Source organism: Eurosta solidaginis, chromosome 4 (assembly GCF_040869045.1).
Source record: "Eurosta solidaginis isolate ZX-2024a chromosome 4, ASM4086904v1, whole genome shotgun sequence".
In the NCBI taxonomy this organism is placed as follows: domain Eukaryota; kingdom Metazoa; phylum Arthropoda; class Insecta; order Diptera; family Tephritidae; genus Eurosta; species Eurosta solidaginis.
The window spans coordinates 268,228,149-268,248,566 of NC_090322.1; the positions used below are offsets into that span (position 1 = coordinate 268,228,149).

At 39.6% G+C, this 20,418-nt stretch overlaps 1 long non-coding RNA gene and 1 pseudogene across 1 annotated transcript in view; both read right to left on the reverse strand.

Annotated features, from left to right (window-relative positions):
• LOC137251444 (uncharacterized) overlaps window positions 1-20,418 on the reverse strand; it is a 124,479-nt gene that overhangs the window by 36,937 nt on the left and 67,124 nt on the right. The gene's annotated exons all lie outside the window — the stretch shown is intronic.
• Window positions 19,099-19,907, reverse strand: LOC137247807 (eukaryotic translation initiation factor 3 subunit I-like; annotated as a pseudogene).

Sequence of the window (20,418 nt, forward strand, 5' to 3'; positions counted from 1 at the left end):
TCCGAAATGACCCTGACGGGCTCCCGGGCGGATCTCAAAAACCATCCAGAAAATATCCAGGAAGGGTCCCTAAATTATCCCGACTAACTCCAGAAAAAGTTCCGAAATGGCTCCGAGAGGATCCACGATGGATCGCGAAAACCATACAGAAATGATTCCGAAATAGTCCGGAATTGACCCAGATGGGATCCCGCACAGATCCAGAAATGATCCCGGAAGGGTGCAAAAACTATCCCGGAAAAGTAACAAAAAATCCCGAAATGGCTCCTACGGCATCCCGGACGGATCCAGAGATGATCTCGGTAGGGTCCCCAAATGATCCCAAAATGGTCCCGAAATGACCCTGATGGATCCGGCAAACCATCAAGAAATTATGCCGAAAGGATCCCAAAATGATCCCGAAATAATACAGAAAAAGTCACGAAACGACCCCTAGAGGATCCCCAAATGATCCCGTATTAGCTCCGAAAAGGTCCCGAAATAACCCCGACGGGATCCCGGACAAATCCCGAAAACCATCCAGAAATGATGCCGGAAGGAATCCCAAATGATTCCGTAAAAGTCCCGCATTGATTCCGACGGGATCCCGAACGGATACCGAATATCATCCAGAAGTGATGCCGGAAAGGTCCTCAAATGATCACCTAATAGTCCCGAAATGACCCTTAAGGGGTCATGGACGGATCCCATAAACCATCCAGAAATGATCCCGATATTGTCCCGAAGAAGTCCCGAAATGACCCTGACGGGATCTCGAACGCACCCCTAAATGACACTGACGGGATCCCGGACAGATCCCGAAATCCATCCAGAAATGATCTTGGGAGGGACCCCAAATGATCCCGAAAAAGTCCCGCAATGATTCCGAGGGGATCCTGATCGGATACCGAAAACCATCCAGAAGTGATGCCGGAAAGGTCCTCAAATGATCACCTAATACCAACATGACCCTGACGGCATCCCGGACTGATCCCAAAATCCATCCAGAAATGATCTTGGGAAGGTCCCAAAATTATCCCGAAATAGTCTCGGAAAAGTTCAGAAATTACCCTGACGGGTTCCCGGACGAATCCTGAAAGCCATCTCTAAATGATCCCGAAAAAGTCCCGAAATGACCCTGACTGGACCCCGAAAGGATCCCGAAAACTATCCAGAAATGATGCCGGAAATGTCCTCAAATGATCACCTAATAGTTCCGAAAAGACCCTGACGGGATCCCGAACGGATCCCGACAACTATCTAGAAATGATGCCGAAAGGGCCCGCAAATGATCCCGTATTAGTCGAGAAAAAGGCCCGAAATGAACCCGACGGGATGCCGGACGAATCCCAAAAACCATCCAGAAATGATGCCGGAAGGGACACCAAATGATCCCGAAAAAGTCCCGCAATAATTCCGACGGGATCCTGAGCGGATACCGAAAACCATCCAGAAGTGATGCCGAAAAGGTCCTCAAATTATCACCTAATAGTCCCAAAATGACCCTGACGGCATCCCGGACAGATCCCGAAATCCATCCAGAAATGATCTTGGGAGGGTCCCAAAATTATCCCGAAATAGTCTGGGAAAAGTACAGAAATTACCCTGACGGATCCCGGACGAATTCTGAAAACCAATCTTAAATGATGCCGAAAAAGTCCCGAAATGACCATGATGGGACCCGGAATGGATCCCGAAAACTAACCAGAAATGATGCCGGAAAGGTCCTCAAATGATCTCCCAATAGTTCCGAAAAGACCCTGACGGGATCCCGAACGGATCCCGACAACTATCCAGAAATGATACCGAAAGGGCCCGCAAATGATCCCGTATTAGTCGAGAAAAAGTCCCGAAATGACCCCGACGGGATGCCGGACGAATCCCAAACACCATCCAGAAATGATGTCGGAAGGGACCCCAATGATCCCGAAAAAGTCCCGCAATTATTCCGACGGAAATCTGAACGGATACCGAAAACCATCCAGAAGTGATGCCGGAACGGTCCTCAAATGCTCACCTAATAGTCTCAAAATGACCCTGAGGCCATCCCGGACAAATCCCGAAATCCATCCAGAAATCATCTTGGGAAGGTCCCAAAATGATCCCGAAATAGTCTCGGATAAGTCCAGAAATTACCCTGACGGGTTCCCGGACGAATCCTGAAAGCCATCCTTAAATGATCCCGAAAAAGCCCCGAAATGATCCTGACGGGATCCCGAAAGGATTCAAAAAACTATCCAGAAATGATGCCGGAAAGGTCCTCAAATGATCCCCTAATAGTTCCGAAATTACCGTGACGGGATCCCGAACGGATCCCGACAACTATCCAGAAATTGTGCCGAAAGGGTCCGCAAATGATCCCGTATTAGTCGAGAAAAAGTCCCGAAATGACCCCGACGGGATCCCGGACGAATCCCAAATACCATCCAGAAATGATCGGTAGGTATCCCAAATGATCCCGAAATAATCCCGAAATGACCTCGTCGGCATCCCGGACGGATACCGAAAATTATCCAGAAATGATGCCGGAAAGGTCCACAAATGATCCCCTAATAGTCCCGAAATTACCCTGATGGGATCCTGGAAGGATCCCGAAAACCATCCAGAAATGATGCCGGAAGAGCCCTCAAATGATCCCGAAAAAGTCCCCAAATAACCCCGACGATATCCCGGACGGAACCCGAAAACCATCCAGAAATTATGCCGGAAGAGCCCCCAAATGATCCCGAAAAAGTCCCCAAATGACGCCGACGAGATCCCGCACGGATCCCGAAAACCATCCAGAAATGATGCCGGAATAGCCCCAAATGATCCCGAAAAAGTCCCCAAAGGACCCCGACATACTCCAGAAAAGGTTCCGAGGGAATCAACGACGGATCGCGAAACCCATACAGAAATGATTCCGGAAGGATCCCAAAATGATCCCGAAATAGTCCGGAAATGACCCAGATGAGATCCCGCACAGATCCAGAAATGATCCCGGAAGGGTCCAAAAACTATCCCGGAAAAGTAACAAAAAATCCCGAAATGGCTCCTACGGCATCCCGGACGGATCCAGAAATGATCTCGGAAGGGTCCCCAAATGATCCCAAAATGGTCCCGAAATGACCCTGATGGATCCGGCAAACCATCAAGAAATTATGCCGGAAGGGTCCCCAAATGATCCCGAAATAAAACAGAAAAAGTCACGAAACAACCCTAGAGGATCCCCAAATGATCCCGTATTAGCCCCGAAAAAGTCCCAAAATGACCCTGACGGGATCCCGAAGGGATTCCGAAAACAATACAGAAATGATGCCGGAAAGGTCCTCAAATGATCCCCTAATAGTCCCGAAATGACCGTGACGGGATCCCGACAACTATCCAGAAATGATGCCGAAAGGGTCCGCAAATGATCCCATATTAGTCGAAAAAGAGTCCCGAAAGGACCACGACGGAATCCCGGACGAATCCCAAAAACCATCCAGAAATGATGCCGGTAGGTATCCCAAATGATCCCGAAATAGTCCCGAAATGACCTCGTCGGCATCCCGGACGGATCCCGAAAATTATCCAGAAATGATGCCGGAAAGGTTCCCAAATGATCCCCTAATAGTCCCGAAATTACCCTAATGGGATCCCGGACGGATCCCGAAAACCATCCAGAAATGATGCCGAAAGGGTTCCCAAATGATCCGGTATTAGTCGCGAAAAAGTCCCGAAATGACCCCGACGGGATCCCGGACGGATTCCGAAAACCATCCAGAAATGATGCCGAAAGGGTTCCCAAATGATCCCGTATTAGTCGCGAAAAAGCTCCGAAATGACCCCGACGGGATCCCGGACGGATCCCGAAAACCATCCAGAAATGATGCCGGATGAGCCCCAAAATGATCCCGAAAAAGTCCCCAAATGACCCCGGCGAGATCCCGGACGGATCCCGAAAACCATCCAGAAATGACGCCGGAAGAGCCCCCAAATGATCCCGAAAAAGTCCCCAAATGACCCCGACGATATCCCGGACGGATCCCGAAAATCATCCAGAAATGATGCCGGAAGAGCCCCCAAATGATCCCGAAAAAGTCCCCATATGACCTCGACGAGATCCCGCACGGATCCCGAAAACCATCCAGAAATGATGCCGGAAGGGTCCCCAAATGATCGCAAAATAGTCCCGAAATGATTCCGGAATAGTCCCGAAAATGTTCCAAAATAACCCCGACGGGATCCCGGACGGATCCCGTAAACTATACAGAAATGATTCCGGAAGGGTCCCAAAATGATCCCGAAATAGTCCCGAAAAAGTCCCGAAATTACCCCGGCGTAATCCCGGACCGATCCCGAAAACCATCCAGAAATGATCCCGGAAGGGTCTCGATATGACCCTTACGGGATTACAAATAAGGTGAAGCTAATTATAAAACCATGTTAATAAGGCAGCAGGCGCATTGGAGCGAATAAAAAGTTAGATAGAAACATACAGGTAAAGCTAATAAAAGCGTGCTAATAAAAACAATTGATGGAGGGCGGATGGCGGGAGTAGAGGAGAGGACCACTGATCGTTCCTCCAAAATTGTCTAGATCTCGTTCTGTATGTACCAGATACCAAAAACTATTGATTTAGGAGAAAATTTAGATTGAGTTATAACAATTTATGGATTTTACACCAGAGGGGGAGATAAAGGGGGGCGGGCGGAGGGTGTCACTGCTTACTTTGTAAGCCCTCGACTTATTTGACCCCTTGAGTCTGTGATATTGGTGAAGGCCAGTATACGTAAAGTTATAATGTGTAAAAATTATGAAAAATAATTTCTCGAAGGGGTCGTGGGACCCCCACCCCTCTTTCCATGATCGAAAAAAATTTCGCTAGTAGACTACTGTCTGTGTCCCAAATTTCATCAAAATCCGTGTAGCCATTCTGGCGTGATTCAGTCGCAAAGACGAAAAAATATAATAATTAAATTATAACTGTTCCTAGGGGGCGGGGACCACGCCCCTTTTGAAAAATATATAGCTAGTAGATCCTTCTAGACTATTGGCTATATGTGTGCAAAATTTCATACAAATCGGTCCAGCCGTTCTTGCGTTATTGAGTCACAAAGACAAACGTCTGGACAAACATCCAAACATCCAAACATCCAAACATCCAAACATCCAAACATCCAAACATCCAAACATCCAAACATCTAAACATCCAAACATCCAAACATCTTAACATCCAAACTTTCCCATTTATAATATATATTAGATTAGATAAGTTATAAAATGGGAGTGTTGACTTTCTCCGTCATTTAGAAGGCACGTATGTAGGTATACAGGTAAAGCGGCCACCGAAATACAGGTGCGTCGGTGGCCATGGATTTGAGGGTGGGAATAGCACCGGGCGTCGCAACACCACCCGCGGCGCCCCCTATATATATTCGGCCTTTGTTTTCTTTTAATTTTCAGCGTTTACTTTTATTTTTTTCAGCTTTTTTTTTGAATTTCAGTTGTAGTAACCGGTCATGTCCGGTTCGGTAATTTTTTTTTGCGTTCAGTTTTTTTTTTGAATTTTTAAATTTTGAATGTAGTTTTGAATTTAACGGTCTGCCCGTGGCATCCGGTTCGACCGGATGTCGTTTCTTTTGAATTGATAAGCGTTTTGAGTCGGCCTCTGCGCTTCTGCCGGTTTTTTTTTTGAATTTGACAGCTTTTAGTTTTTTGTTATGGCGCAGGACAGCAAGGTTGGCAAGACCCACCCCAGCCGACATGACTAGCCACTGTGCACAACAATATCATGCCGACTGCCTTCCTTGCTGCTCCCATAGGAAATGCGATTCCATAACACTATATGAAAAAGTGCTTATGTGTCGGACCTAAAAGGCATTTAAACTGAATATTTTCATTATTTACTTGAAGAAAAATTGACACCATTTTAGTCACATTCATCATATTGTCTTAAGGCGGTCGCACAATGACATTTTTCATATAGATGCGTTTAACATAAGCTTATGCATTCCAATAACATCGCCACAATCAACTAAGATGTTGCGTTTGTAAATATGAAGGAACTTCAGACTTAGCAATTGAAGTTTATTACGCCTTGCCCATTCACATACAAAATTTCGCGAAGCACTGTTGTAAACATTCTCCCTATAAAACAAAAATACTTGATAACATATTTTGTGTCGTATTCGATTGTTATATTGCAGTTTTTAATTGTGAAAAATGTTAGAAAATTTATCAACCAGTGGGAGAAATATTTCACTTGCAAACTGTGCTAACACCCTTAGCCAAAGCAAATGTCAAATTCTTCTTATAATTTGCTTGGAACAAAATTGGGTAGTTGGCTTGTTTTCAATATCAGATGGCGCTAGTGTCGCTCATTCTACCATTCTCCATAAAAATACATGCAATCTACTCATAATGCATAAGCATGTGTTAAACTCATATATATGAAAAACTGCTTATGTGTCGGACCTATTATATAGGCTTGTTCTTTAGTTACCCCGGGGGTACCAAAATAAGCCAGAAATTAGGGGGACTCATGAAAGCATATAAACTTATAAGGTGTAAAATTATATCCATTTACACACGCTGTTATATGAACGCACCTAGTAATACTCTTGATAAACTTGATTGTTTATCAGCTGTATTATTGCCAAACAAAATTTTTTTGATTGTTGTATAAATTAAAAAATGCCAAGATCAAGTGAAAAATCCAAACTAAAACGCCTTTACTTGCTGATATTGGAGATTTCTGATGAAAATGCCTGCTGTAATGTCTGCAAGGTTGCATTCCTTTGAGTTTACCGCGTTTACACAATAGGGGAACTCATGATAGCATATAAACTTATAAGGTGTAAAATTATATCCATTTACACACGCGGTTATATGAACGCACCTAGTAATACTCTTGATAAACTTGATTGTTTTTCAGCTGTATTATTTCCAAAAAAATTTTTTTGATTGTTATACAAATTAAAAAATACCAAGATTAAATGTAAAATCAAAACTAAAACGCCTTTACTTGCTGATGTTGGAGATTTTTGATGAAAATGCCGTCTGTAATGTCTGCAAGGTTGCATTCCTTTGAGTTCACCGCGTTTACACAATGAAATGTGCGCGTAAATTTATACAAATCGTGTAAATGATTTTTCATACAAAATTTGACAGCTCCTGCGTAAACTAGATAAATTTATACGTTTACACACTTTATAAGGCATTTATACGGTTACATGAGTCCCCCTAATGAAATGTGCGCGTAAATTTATACAAGCTCGTTTACTCACTAGATAAATTTATACGTTTACACACTTTATAATACGCCAATTACACGGCTCAAGTATCCTTGTGCCCATTACCAGTTTGCACAAGGATTTGACCGGTGTGTGCACTGAGAACTGCGCTAAAATCAAAACGATTTTGATATTTACGCATGTCTGCAAATATTGCACATGCTTTTTTCTTCGTCTGTGTTCAATCTTAAGCTGGAGACATTGGTGCTTTATCGGTAACCGTATCGGTAACCTTATAACAGCTGATTCGACCAATCTTATGAGAATCAATGCAATCGATTATTGGTGCCGCTAAGGTCGTAACCGTATCGTAGCCAACCAATTGGGTTTTGGTTTACCGTCGTAACGATAAACAGCTGATTACGTTATTGCAGTTTTTAATTGTGAAAAATGTTAGAAAATTTATCAACCAGTGGGAGAAATATTTCACTTGCAAACTGTGCTAACACCCTTAGCCAAAGCAAATGTCAAATTCTTCTTATAATTTGCTTGGAACAAAATTGGGTAGTTGGCTTGTTTTCAATATCAGATGGCGCTAGTGTCGCTCATTCTACCATTCTCCATAAAAATACATGCAATCTACTCATAATGCATAAGCATGTGTTAAACTCATATATATGAAAAACTGCTTATGTGTCGGACCTATTATATAGGCTTGTTCTTTAGTTACCCCGGGGGTACCAAAATAAGCCAGAAATTAGGGGGACTCATGAAAGCATATAAACTTATAAGGTGTAAAATTATATCCATTTACACACGCTGTTATATGAACGCACCTAGTAATACTCTTGATAAACTTGATTGTTTATCAGCTGTATTATTGCCAAACAAAATTTTTTTGATTGTTGTATAAATTAAAAAATGCCAAGATCAAGTGAAAAATCCAAACTAAAACGCCTTTACTTGCTGATATTGGAGATTTCTGATGAAAATGCCTGCTGTAATGTCTGCAAGGTTGCATTCCTTTGAGTTTACCGCGTTTACACAATAGGGGAACTCATGATAGCATATAAACTTATAAGGTGTAAAATTATATCCATTTACACACGCGGTTATATGAACGCACCTAGTAATACTCTTGATAAACTTGATTGTTTTTCAGCTGTATTATTTCCAAAAAAATTTTTTTGATTGTTATACAAATTAAAAAATACCAAGATTAAATGTAAAATCAAAACTAAAACGCCTTTACTTGCTGATGTTGGAGATTTTTGATGAAAATGCCGTCTGTAATGTCTGCAAGGTTGCATTCCTTTGAGTTTACCGCGTTTACACAATGAAATGTGCGCGTAAATTTATACAAATCGTGTAAATGATTTTTCATACAAAATTTGACAGCTCCTGCGTAAACTAGATAAATTTATACGTTTACACACTTTATAAGGCATTTATACGGTTACATGAGTCCCCCTAATGAAATGTGCGCGTAAATTTATACAAGCTCGTTTACTCACTAGATAAATTTATACGTTTACACACTTTATAATACGCCAATTACACGGCTCAAGTATCCTTGTGCCCATTACCAGTTTGCACAAGGATTTGACCGGTGTGTGCACTGAGAACTGCGCTAAAATCAAAACGATTTTGATATTTACGCATGTCTGCAAATATTGCACATGCTTTTTTCTTCGTCTGTGTTCAATCTTAAGCTGGAGACATTGGTGCTTTATCGGTAACCGTATCGGTAACCTTATAACAGCTGATTCGACCAATCTTATGAGAATCAATGCAATCGATTATTGGTGCCGCTAAGGTCGTAACCGTATCGTAGCCAACCAATTGGGTTTTGGTTTACCGTCGTAACGATAAACAGCTGATTACGTTAGGGATACGGATACAGCGATACGACATACGGCACCAATGACTCCGGCTTTACACAGTTTACCTGTGGTTCCTGATAATATCACATCAGTAATTATTGCTTAAAAATGTTAATATCGAAGGCGTAAGGACCATCTCTAGCTTGTAACAGGAATTCACACAAATTTAATAATACAAAATAACTTTTTATACAATTAGAACACATGTTTCATTTGCTGCGCTAGTTGAAAAATGAATATTGCGCAGTGCTGCGATGAGTTGAGCTGGCCATGCAATTAAAATATATATTTTATAAGTACAATGGAAAATAAATGCTTCTGGTGCGAGTTTTTCGAATTATACCGTGAATTACCAGCACTGTGGAAAATAAATAGTGATTTTTTATACAATTAGTGCCTTTTTTATACAATTAAAACACGTGTTTCATTTGTTGTGCTACTTTAAAAATGAATATTGCGCAGTGTTTTTGAGCCGTGTATGTCAAAATTTTTATTTGCACAAATTTCGTCGTTTTATATTTGCGCATGGTTTTTGTGTCATGTATGGGCCGTCTAAGGCATTTATACGGTTACATGAGTCCCCCTATTGTTATTTTGTATACTAAACATGGCGGAACGATACAAGGTGGCAGCATGGGGCAGCTGATTACAAACTTTTTATACTCAGTTGAGCATAGCTCACAGAGTATATTAACTTTGATTGGATAACGGTTGGTTGTACAGGTATAAAGGAATCGAAATAGATATAGACTTCCATATGGGTGTTTCCATGCAGCCGTATGCGTGTTTCATACGCTTTTGGAGTAATATAAATCTCACATAAAACGAGTTTTCGGGAAAATAAAAATGCAGTTACGTTGCAATTAAAAAGAAGTATGTTTGAAAAAAAATGGGTGGCCTGAAAGCTTTGGTGTTTAAAATATCCGCTCAAAATGAGGTAATAACGTACGCGACAAAAACGGAAGTGCTTATATGGCGCACATACATATATGCGAAAGTCTGCGAATCAAGCCAATTCTTATTTTCTTTGAAAATTCGTAACCTAAGCTAAATAATGCACCTTTACAATTCTTTCATATTTAAAGAGAAATTATCTCTGGATATTTTTATTTAAAAAAAAAAAACTAAATAACGTACGCGACATAACTTACGCGACAATTTTTCTCGTATATAAGTAATAATATGTATTTTGTTTGAAATTTACACTTTAATTAGGAAGCAATATAAAAATTTATTCTTATTAAAAAAACTATATGATAATGAAAATAAAATCTAATTCATAAGATATTTGTTGGTATAAATACATTATATATTTACATAAACTCTAATATTTTCTCGTAAAGAGTATGCCGTTCGAGCAGCATTTATATGCTGACTGTCGACGAATGAAAAAAAAAATGTTTCTTTTTTATTTGTGGAACAGGTTGAATATTTTTCCATTTTTCATTCATGCAAGTAGAAACATCTTCAATTTCTTCCGCGCATACATACAATAAATGAATGCCCTCGATATATTTACAAGCGCATTTATAAAATGAAAAAGCATCTGGTAAAATTATATTATTGGCTTTTACTATTTGCCACACCTTTCTCTTTATAACAGCACCTATTCCATCCACTGCGCCTTTGCCATGCGAGGTGGCAAAGAAATTCCATTCAAAATATTTGCAGCTAAATTTACTTACAAAATAAGGAATACTTGTTAAAATAAACTTATTTTTAAACTGCGCACTGCTCCCATCAGAGAATAAAAATACGCTGGTAATGCCTTTTTTTTTACTTAGTATTTGAACCACAATTTTTGTAATGAAACAACAAACATCAAACTTATTATGGCTCAACTTGTCGCTAATAATAGAAAACGACTTTGTTTCTCCAAAAAGCCATGCAATGCATGTGAAAATGGTAACCTGATGATAGGAAAAGTGAGCATCTTGAATCTCATTCTGATTAATTAACCTGTAGTTTTCTGCGAAATATATTTGCAAAATCAATTCAGAAGCCGTAATGTTTTTCTTTTTTTCATTGAAATATCGTTGTTGACATTTTTTAATAAAGCTATGCACCTTAAAAACCGGTAGTTGAGCTTCTATTTCATGAATCAGATCAGCCAATGCAGCAGTGGTGTAGCTTAACGTTAAATGGTTATCAACTTTCCTCCAATGTTTCCACTTCACATTTTCATGCATGTTGGTACGAAAACACACGGGAACTAAATCTTGCTCTACATCTCGCACGCAGTTTTCGCACTCATTGGTCATACAATTCATCCAACACATTACAGCAATAGGATTTCAAAAATGTTTCAAACGTTTTTGGGAATGATGGTATGACTTTTGCACATGCTTCCAATAAAAAAGCAAAGTTTGCGTGGTACTTACAGACACACATGTTGTGTGGAGTTTTATCTATCAATTTTACATAGCTGGGTCGGTACTGATAAAAAAGTGATTTACCCACATATCCCGAAGTAACCTCACTTCTGTACAGTTCATAACCTTCAGACACGGTCAACAGCATGAAGCGCTTGGCGACGATTTTCCCATTATGAATTACGGTATCTTTACGGCCTGGAGCTTGCACACTAACTCCCTCTCGCAAGTAAAAATCTTGAATTAAGTTAAAACTTTCAACCGAACCCATGTGTGTTTCCTGTTCATTATTGGCCTGTGGTACATACTTCATGTAAAGAGCTTCAAGTACTTCCACTTTCTTATTTATGTCCATTGGCAACATCTTTTCTACCTTTCGTACTGCTTTCCCCAAAGTTTGTTTGCAACTATATGATGAACCAGCACCCACGTTGCTGACATTTTCATTTTTTTCTCTCAATTTTCGCTGCCGAATTCGATCTTTTGCCCTTTTTTCTTGGAGTAATTTTGCATCTTCTTTTGCTGCATCTGCCTTTCTTTTCCGATAGGCCCGTTGCCTTTCAGCTTCTTTTTTCTGGTACTCTTTTAGCTTTGCTTCGTCTTTTTTAACTCTTCGCGCCACCGTTTCATGGTTTTACAACTATGTATTCTGGATAATATATATAAAAAAATTGCTTTTAACGTCGATTTTAATGTATTTAAATAAAATATTCATACTTACAATAACGTATGCGACAAACTTTAAAGGGTAATACAATTTTTATTACTTCGATTGAAAAGAAAATTTCAGCGAATATATTTAACCAGAAGATTTCTTGATTTGGAGTTGTAATCTCTATTACCTGCGACTGTCAGTACACAAATTACATAGACAAAGAATGTTTTTCCATAACGTACGCGACGTAAGTATACTATCAAAAGTAAATTAAAAAAATACCGTTATTCGAGTTCAAACTTCTCTTTTTCTCATTTTTTTAGGTAGTTGTTATTGTTAATTTAATTTTAAAATGTATTTGCACTACTTCAAATCTCTTAGTTTAGTTAATAGGGAAGAGAAAATAGTTGATTCAATTTGCGAAAACTGAGTTAAAGAGACCCCCAGTTTTGCTCTTGCGTTTATGAGTTTTAAAATAGCAACAAGCTGCAAATACTTCCATATAATAAAAATTCAAGTAATTTTCCATTAATAATTCATCCTAAGACCAATTTTCTAAGAATTTAATTTTTTCAGTCGTGGTTGACCTTCTCATGGAAGCACCCATATATCAAAATCATCAGGATCGAAAAAAAATTTGATTGAGCCATGTCCGTCCGTCCGTCCGTTAACACGATAACTTGAGTAAATTTTGAGATATCTTGATGAAATTTGGTATGTAGGTTCCTGAGCACTCATCTCAGAACGCTATTTAAAATGAATATCGCACTACAACCACGCCCACTTTTCGATATCGAAAATTTCGAAAAATGAAAAAGTGCGATAATTCATTACCAAAGACGGATAAAGCGATGAAACTTGGTAGGTGCGTTGACCTTATGACGCAGAATAGAAAATTAGTAAAATTTTGGACAATGGGCGTGGCACCGCCCACTTTTAAAAGAATGTAATTTAAAACTTTTGCAAGCTGTAATTTGGCAATCGTTGAAGATATCATGATGAAATTTGGAAGAAACGTTACTCCTATTACAATATGTATGCTTAATAAAAATTAGCAAAATCGGAGAACGACCACGCCCACTTTTAAAAAAAAATTTTTTAAGTCAAATTTCAACAAAAAATTTAATATCTTTACAGTATATAAGTAAATTATGTCAACATTCAACTCCAGTAATGATATGGTGCAACAAAATGCAAAAATAAAAGAAAATTTCAAAATGGGCGTGGCTCCGCCCTTTTTCATTTAATTTGTCTAGGATACTTTTAATGCCATAAGCCGAACAAAAATTTACCAATCCTTGTGAAATTTGGTAGTGGCTTAGATTCTGGGACGGTAACTTATTTCTGTGAAAAAGGGCGAAATCGGTTGAAGCCACGCCCAGTTTTTATACATAGTCGACCGTCTGTCCTTCCGCTCGGCCGTTAACACGATAACTTGAGCAAAAATCGATATATCTTTACTAAACTCAGTTCACGTACTTATCTGAACTCACTTTGTATTGGAATTAAAACTGGCCGAAATCGGACTATGACCACGCTCACTTTTTCGATATCGAAAATTACGAAAAACGAGAAAAATGCCATAAGTCTATACCAAATACGAAAAAAGCGATGAAACATGGTATTTGGATTAGTTTATTGACGCAAAATATAACTTTAGAAAAAACTGTAAAATGGGATAGAACTAAGTGCCACGCCCTTTTGAAATACTCACTAACACCTTTCATTTGATACCCATATTGTACAAACGCATTCTAGAGTCACCCCTGGTCCACCTTTATGGTGATATATCGAAAAGGCGTTCACCTATAGAACTAAGGCCCACTCCCTTTTAAAATGCTCATTAACCCCTTTCATTTGAAACCCATATCGTACAAACAAATTCTAGGGTCACCCCTGGTACACCTTTATGGCGGTGTCTCGAAACGGCGTCCACCTATGGAACTAAGGATCACTTCCTTTTAAAATACTCATTAACACCTTTCATTTGATACCCATATTGTATAAACAAATTCTAGAGTCACCCCTGGTCCACCTTTATGGCGATATCTCGAAAAGGCGTCCACCTATAGAACTAAGGCCCACTCCCTTTTAAAATACTCATTAACACCTTTCGTTTGATACCCATATTGTACAAACTCATTCTAGAGTCACCCCTGGTCCACCTTTATGCCAATATCTCGAAAAGGCGACCACCTATACAACTACCACCACTCCCTTTTAAAACCCTCATTAATACCTTTAATTTGATACCCATATTGTACAAATACATTCTAGAGTCACCCCTGGTCCACCTTTATGGCGATATCTCGAAAAGGCGTCCACCTATAGGACTAAGCCCCACTCCCTTTTAAAATACTCATTAACACCTTTAATTTGATACCCATATTGTACAAACACATTCTAGAGTCACACCTGGTCCACCTTTATGGCGATATCTCGAAAAGGCCCTAAATGGCGTCCACCTATAGAACTATGGCCCACTCCCTCTTAAAATACTCTTTAATAGCTTTCATTTGATACACATCTCATACAAACACATTCCATGGTTACCCTCGGTTCATTTTCCTACATGGTTATTTTCCCTTATGTTGCCACCATAGCTTGTCAGGATGGGTGTTCCCCACGTTTGGGGGTCCGCAAGATATACGCTACCTTGGACCGCTCGTGATGCATGGGGTGGGGTGGCCGTCATGGAAAAACACCAGGTTGATGTTGTTGTCACCTCCATGGCGTCTTGTCCACCACTCAAGACAACATGGTCCATAATTGAGCTGATTGCAGCCGAGTGTACAGGCCATTCTGTTTTATAGGTCTTCAGACACATCAGTGATTTCAAGTCAAATAGTTTCGCTGCTGCATCTTTGGATGCAGTAACAAACAGAATACTATCTTTATTTATCTGCATATCGTTTTCAACAGCCGTATGATCATTTATTGAATTAATCTCACGACCACCCTCCCGTATGTCCCAAACAGAAATTTAGCCATTTTCGTGCCCTATGATTATTGTTTCATCCAAGGGTCCCCACAGCATAGATGTGATTGTAGATGCCAGCATTGGTATACGTAGCAATGGGCTTTGCTCGGCAGTGCTTTCATCTGCTGTGCGTGCATCAATCGCGAACCTCCGTTCTGGATTTTGTCCCATATCTTTATCCGTGGAGGGGCCGCTTGTGCGCCAGAGTGACTGAAGCCGCATGTTCTCGCCTACGACTTTGTATATATTTATATATTTTATTTACATACTTTATGTGGGTTTGTTTTTTTTTTAATGCCGGTCCGTGCCGTGAAATGTCAAAACAAATGACAGCAACAACTTTCTCACCACAAGTAAGTTAAAAGCTCTATGCCAGAAGGTTGCCATATGACGAAATGTAGGTACGGTGGGCTACGGCTTAGGAAAAGGATGGATATAGGGAGACATGGTCGTTGTTGGCTGGAATGTAAAACAATAGAAACGGCAACTAGAAACGGTGTTGCTGTTTAGCTATTGCCTATATAAAGGGGTTAGTTACCATTAAAAGAATAGAATAGCTGTGTCATTAAAGTTGATTATGTCGACTGTGCGCAGGATCGCGTAAACGATTTTAATAATTTGTATAGATATACATATAGCCCTGGCGCGAGGTCCAGTAAGGACAAAATCGTAGTGTTTTTTTTTGGTGTTCAAAATTTATGTGCGCATGATGGATGTGGAATACGCAGGGACAGCAGTTAAACAGTGGTAAGTCGGTGGATTTAATTTTTTTGAGACATATTGTCCCTTCTTTTTTTTTGCGCCTTTTTGGGGGTTCATGTACCTAACATTTTTATTGCGGTGACTTGTCACTAAATTTCTAATGTCTTTCTGCGAGCCCCAGGCAAACGTTTCATAATTTTCTTCCGGTAAAATTCTTTTTGGTAAAATTTTGTTTTTGGATAATTTTATCAGTTGCCGGGGTTACGAAATTCCCAACAAACAATTTAGTTTAATGTCGACTCGATATGCCCTTGAGATCAAATTCCTTCCTCAAATCTTTAACGTTAACTCTCTACATCATCGCAAAGGCTATTCTCTATTTGGGATCAAAGGCCATTAATTTTCTTTGCTGGTATTCCTTTTCGTACCTGGGGTATACCTATTTATGGTATGCAGTTGTTCGAATAACAATTGTACATATTTTTTTTTTGCAATAAAAATGAACGAAATACAATTTTATATATATGTATTACATATACGTGGAAGTGCGGTTAGAAAGTGTTCAAAATTCCTCAACTTCACCTCACATACCGCGTAAGGTGATAACTTACGTTCGAGAATAAACTTGGCTGTGTTTGTTGGGTTTCTTCACATATTAATGAGTCAATTGCACCCTCGAAGACTACACGAGGTGCATGAACGCCAAACGGGCGCAAAAGCGCCAGCCTTTTTGTACTCAGTTTAAAATATAGTTTCTATCTGTTAGTTGAACACCACCTCGCAATAAACAAAAGCTTTTGGTCTGCGCCAGGAAAATTTTTTTCGGAAATCTACCACAATCACTTTTCACCAGCATACAGGCGTGCCTCTAAAACCACGTGAGGTGAAGACAGCAAAATTCTTATAAAACAGCTTTTGGTTAATGTAACCCAACAAGCAAATGAAGGCAGTTTCTTTTAAGATAAAAAATATATATATATATATATATATATATATATATATATGTATGTGTATACGTATTGTATTAATTGATGTTGTAATTTTTTGGTATTTGATGTCAAATTGGTGATAGTCGGGTACACGAAATCACCAAACCAGAGTGCCAAGACTGCAATAGTTTCCTGATTGCTGAAATATCCAGCTGCCCCAAATATCCGTTTTCCACCGAAGAGAGCTCTTTTAGGTAGGCTGTAGGATCTGGGTGTTTCATTAAAAGTAACGCTCATCTTCAGCCAGGCGAAGGATTTGGTTTTATTTTGTGCTGACACAGAAGAAAAGAGAAAATTTAAGATATTTTATATAAAATTTTTTTTTGTAAGGTGTAATTTTTTGTTGCTTTGACCGAACTCATGATGAAAAATCACTTAAAGAGAATCCGTTGAAGAAATTTAAAATAATATATATATATATGCTGTAGGATTGTAAATCCACTTATACATATGTGTTATGCGTAGGCATTCGAGATTAAATATAAATGTCTGTTTAATATATAATTGTAAAAAGATAAATCTGTTAAGCATGTTTCTTGTCGTATTAATATACCTGTTTAAAGCATGAAAAGAAATTGGAATATGGTTTGCTGATTTAATCGGTTGGGGATGGGGATGATGGCGAAAGGGTAGGTAGTGTGGAATCGCGAGGAGCAAAGGTAAGAAAGGGGACCTGCTGAACTCCGAAATAAACGAGCGGTCCGAAGTAGGGTGGGCTTCTGGTGGGATGTATGGAGGCGTATGAGGATGATGATTGTAACATCCGCCTCGCATCAATGTGGCAAAAGGGTTGAGGATCCCGCCTTTAAACTGAGCTAGCTGAGGGCAAATCCACATTGATCGCGCAAAGGGGCGGATGCACTTTCAAGGTGTACGTTACAAGCTCTCAACTGAGTATGTAATGTTCGGTTACACCCGAACTAAACCTTCCTTACTTGTTTTTATTTGATTTGATACATCAACTTACGGCGCAGTGCGATTTTGACATTTGTCCATCGAATTTACAAAAACAAAGTACATGGAATTTTTATTTATGTTTGTAGGTATGTCACCATGCTGCCACCTTGTATCGTTCCGCCATGATACTAAATGTACTACAAATAAAATAATTAAAAATAATCTAAAAATGTGAGGCGTAGCATACCTGATTAAGGTTCAGTTGGTTTTACTTATGACTATCAATAGAAATATGACGCGTCCAACGCTTTTATTTAATTGTCTGATCAACGCCCTAGATTAATAAGGAGTGTGATGACTAGTACCTAGGACCTACCTAATTATTTTCTAGCTTTTCGTATTATTATTATTTCATGTAAGTATTGTTTTCAATAAAACCGTTTAACTTAAAAATTTTATTTTTATTATTTTATTTTCAAGTTTTTAGTCTTTATTTAATTGCCTATTATTTCTAATTCTATTTAGTTCATTTAGTGACTCATTATTACAAGGACTCTTTCCTGACAATTTGTTACAACCTAAGTCCTCAATACATAATACTTCCAAAGACTTTACTCGACTCTGCGCCACGTATGCTTGTCCCTCCCCCAACTCCAAAATATTTTGATGTCACTTCTACTGGACTGTGTGCAATATTTGTTCCAAATATGAGCCAAATCGGGCATCATAGGTCGCTTTCTATTCATGTATGTATTATGTGTTCCAGGCATGAGCCAAGTCGGACCACAAATACCATTTTTGTGAATATCTCGATCCTTACGCCACCTAGCGGCGATTTTTTTTCATAAGTCGCTTTTTATTCTTGCATGTATTATGTGTTCCAAATATGAGCCAAATCGGACCACAAATACGATTTTTGTGAATATCTCCATCCATGCGCCACCTAGCGGCGATTTTTTTCACAGGTCCCTCCCTTTTAAAATACTCATTAACACCTTTCGTTTGATACCCATATTGTACAAACTCATTCTAGAGTCACCCCTGGTTCACCTTTATGCCAATATCTCGAAAAGGCGACCACCTATACAACTACCACCACTCCCTTTTAAAACCCTCATTAATACCTTTAATTTGATACCCATATTGTACAAACACATTCTAGAGTCACCCCTGGTCCACCTTTATGGCGATATCTCGAAAAGGCGTCCACCTATAGGACTAAGCCCCACTCCCTTTTAAAATACTCATTAACACCTTTAATTTGATACCCATATTGTACAAACACATTCTAGAGTCACACCTGGTCCACCTTTATGGCGATATCTCGAAAAGGCCCTAAATGGCGTCCACCTATAGAACTATGGCCCACTCCCTCTTAAAATACTCTTTAATAGCTTTCATTTGATACACATGTCATACAAACACATTCCATGGTTACCCTCGGTTCATTTTCCTACATGGTTATTTTCCCTTATGTTGCCACCATAGCTTGTCAGGGTGGGTGTTCCCCACGTTTGGGGGTCCGCAAGATATACGCTACCTTGGACCGCTCGTGATGAATGGGGTGGGGTGGCCGTCATGGAAAAACACCAGGTTGATGTTGTTGTCACCTCCATGGCGTTTTGTCCACCACTCAAGACAACATGGTCCATAATTGAGCTGATTGCAGCCGAGTGTACAGGCCATTCTGTTTTATAGGTCTTCAGACACATCAGTGATTTCAAGTCAAATAGCTTCGCCGCTGCATCTTTGGATGCAGTAACAAACAGAATACTATCTTTATTTATCTGCATATCGTTTTCAACAGCCGTATGATCATTTATTGAATTAATCTCACGACCACCCTCCCGTATGTCCCAAACAGAAATTTAGCCATTTTCGTGCCCTATGATTATTGTTTCATCCAAGGGTCCCCACAGCATAGATGTGATTGTAGATGCCAGCATTGGTATACGTAGCAATGGGCTTTGCTCGGCAGTGCTTTCATCTGCTGTGCGTGCATCAATCGCGAACCTCCGTTCTGGATTTTGTCCCATATCTTTATCCGTGGAGGGGCCGCTTGTGCGCCAGAGTGACTGAAGCCGCATGTTCTCGCCTACGACTTTGTATATATTTATATATTTTATTTACATATTTTATGTGGGTTTGTTTTTTTTTTTTAATGCTGGTCCGTGCCGTGAAATGTCAAAACAAATGACAGCAACAATTTTCTCACCACAAGTAAGTTAAAAGCTCTATGCCAGAAGGTTGCCATATGACGAAATGTAGGTACGGTGGGCTAGGGTTTAGGAAAAGGATGGATATAGGGAGACATGGTCGTTGTTGGCTGGAATGTAAAACAATAGAAACGGCAACTAGAAACGGTGTTGCTGTTTAGCTATTGCCTATATAAAGGGGTTAGTTACCATTAAAAGAATAGAATAGCTGTGTCATTAAAGTTGATTATGTCGACTGTGCGCAGGATCGCGTAAACGATTTTAATAATTTGTATAGATATACATATAACCCTGGCGCGAGGTCCAGTAAGGACAAAATCGTAGTGTTTTTTTTGGTGTTCAAAATTTATGTGCGGCGGGCAAAACGCCCATAAAGAAACCCGCGGTCGTCCGGAAAAAGCTATTTTCAAGGCTAAAGGCCTAGGATTCCGGCCGGCACGAAAATTACATAGTTTTTGGCTAATGCGCATGATGGATGTGGAATACGCAGGGACAGCAGTTAAACAGTGGTAAGTCGGTGGATTTAATTTTTTTGAGACATATTGTCCC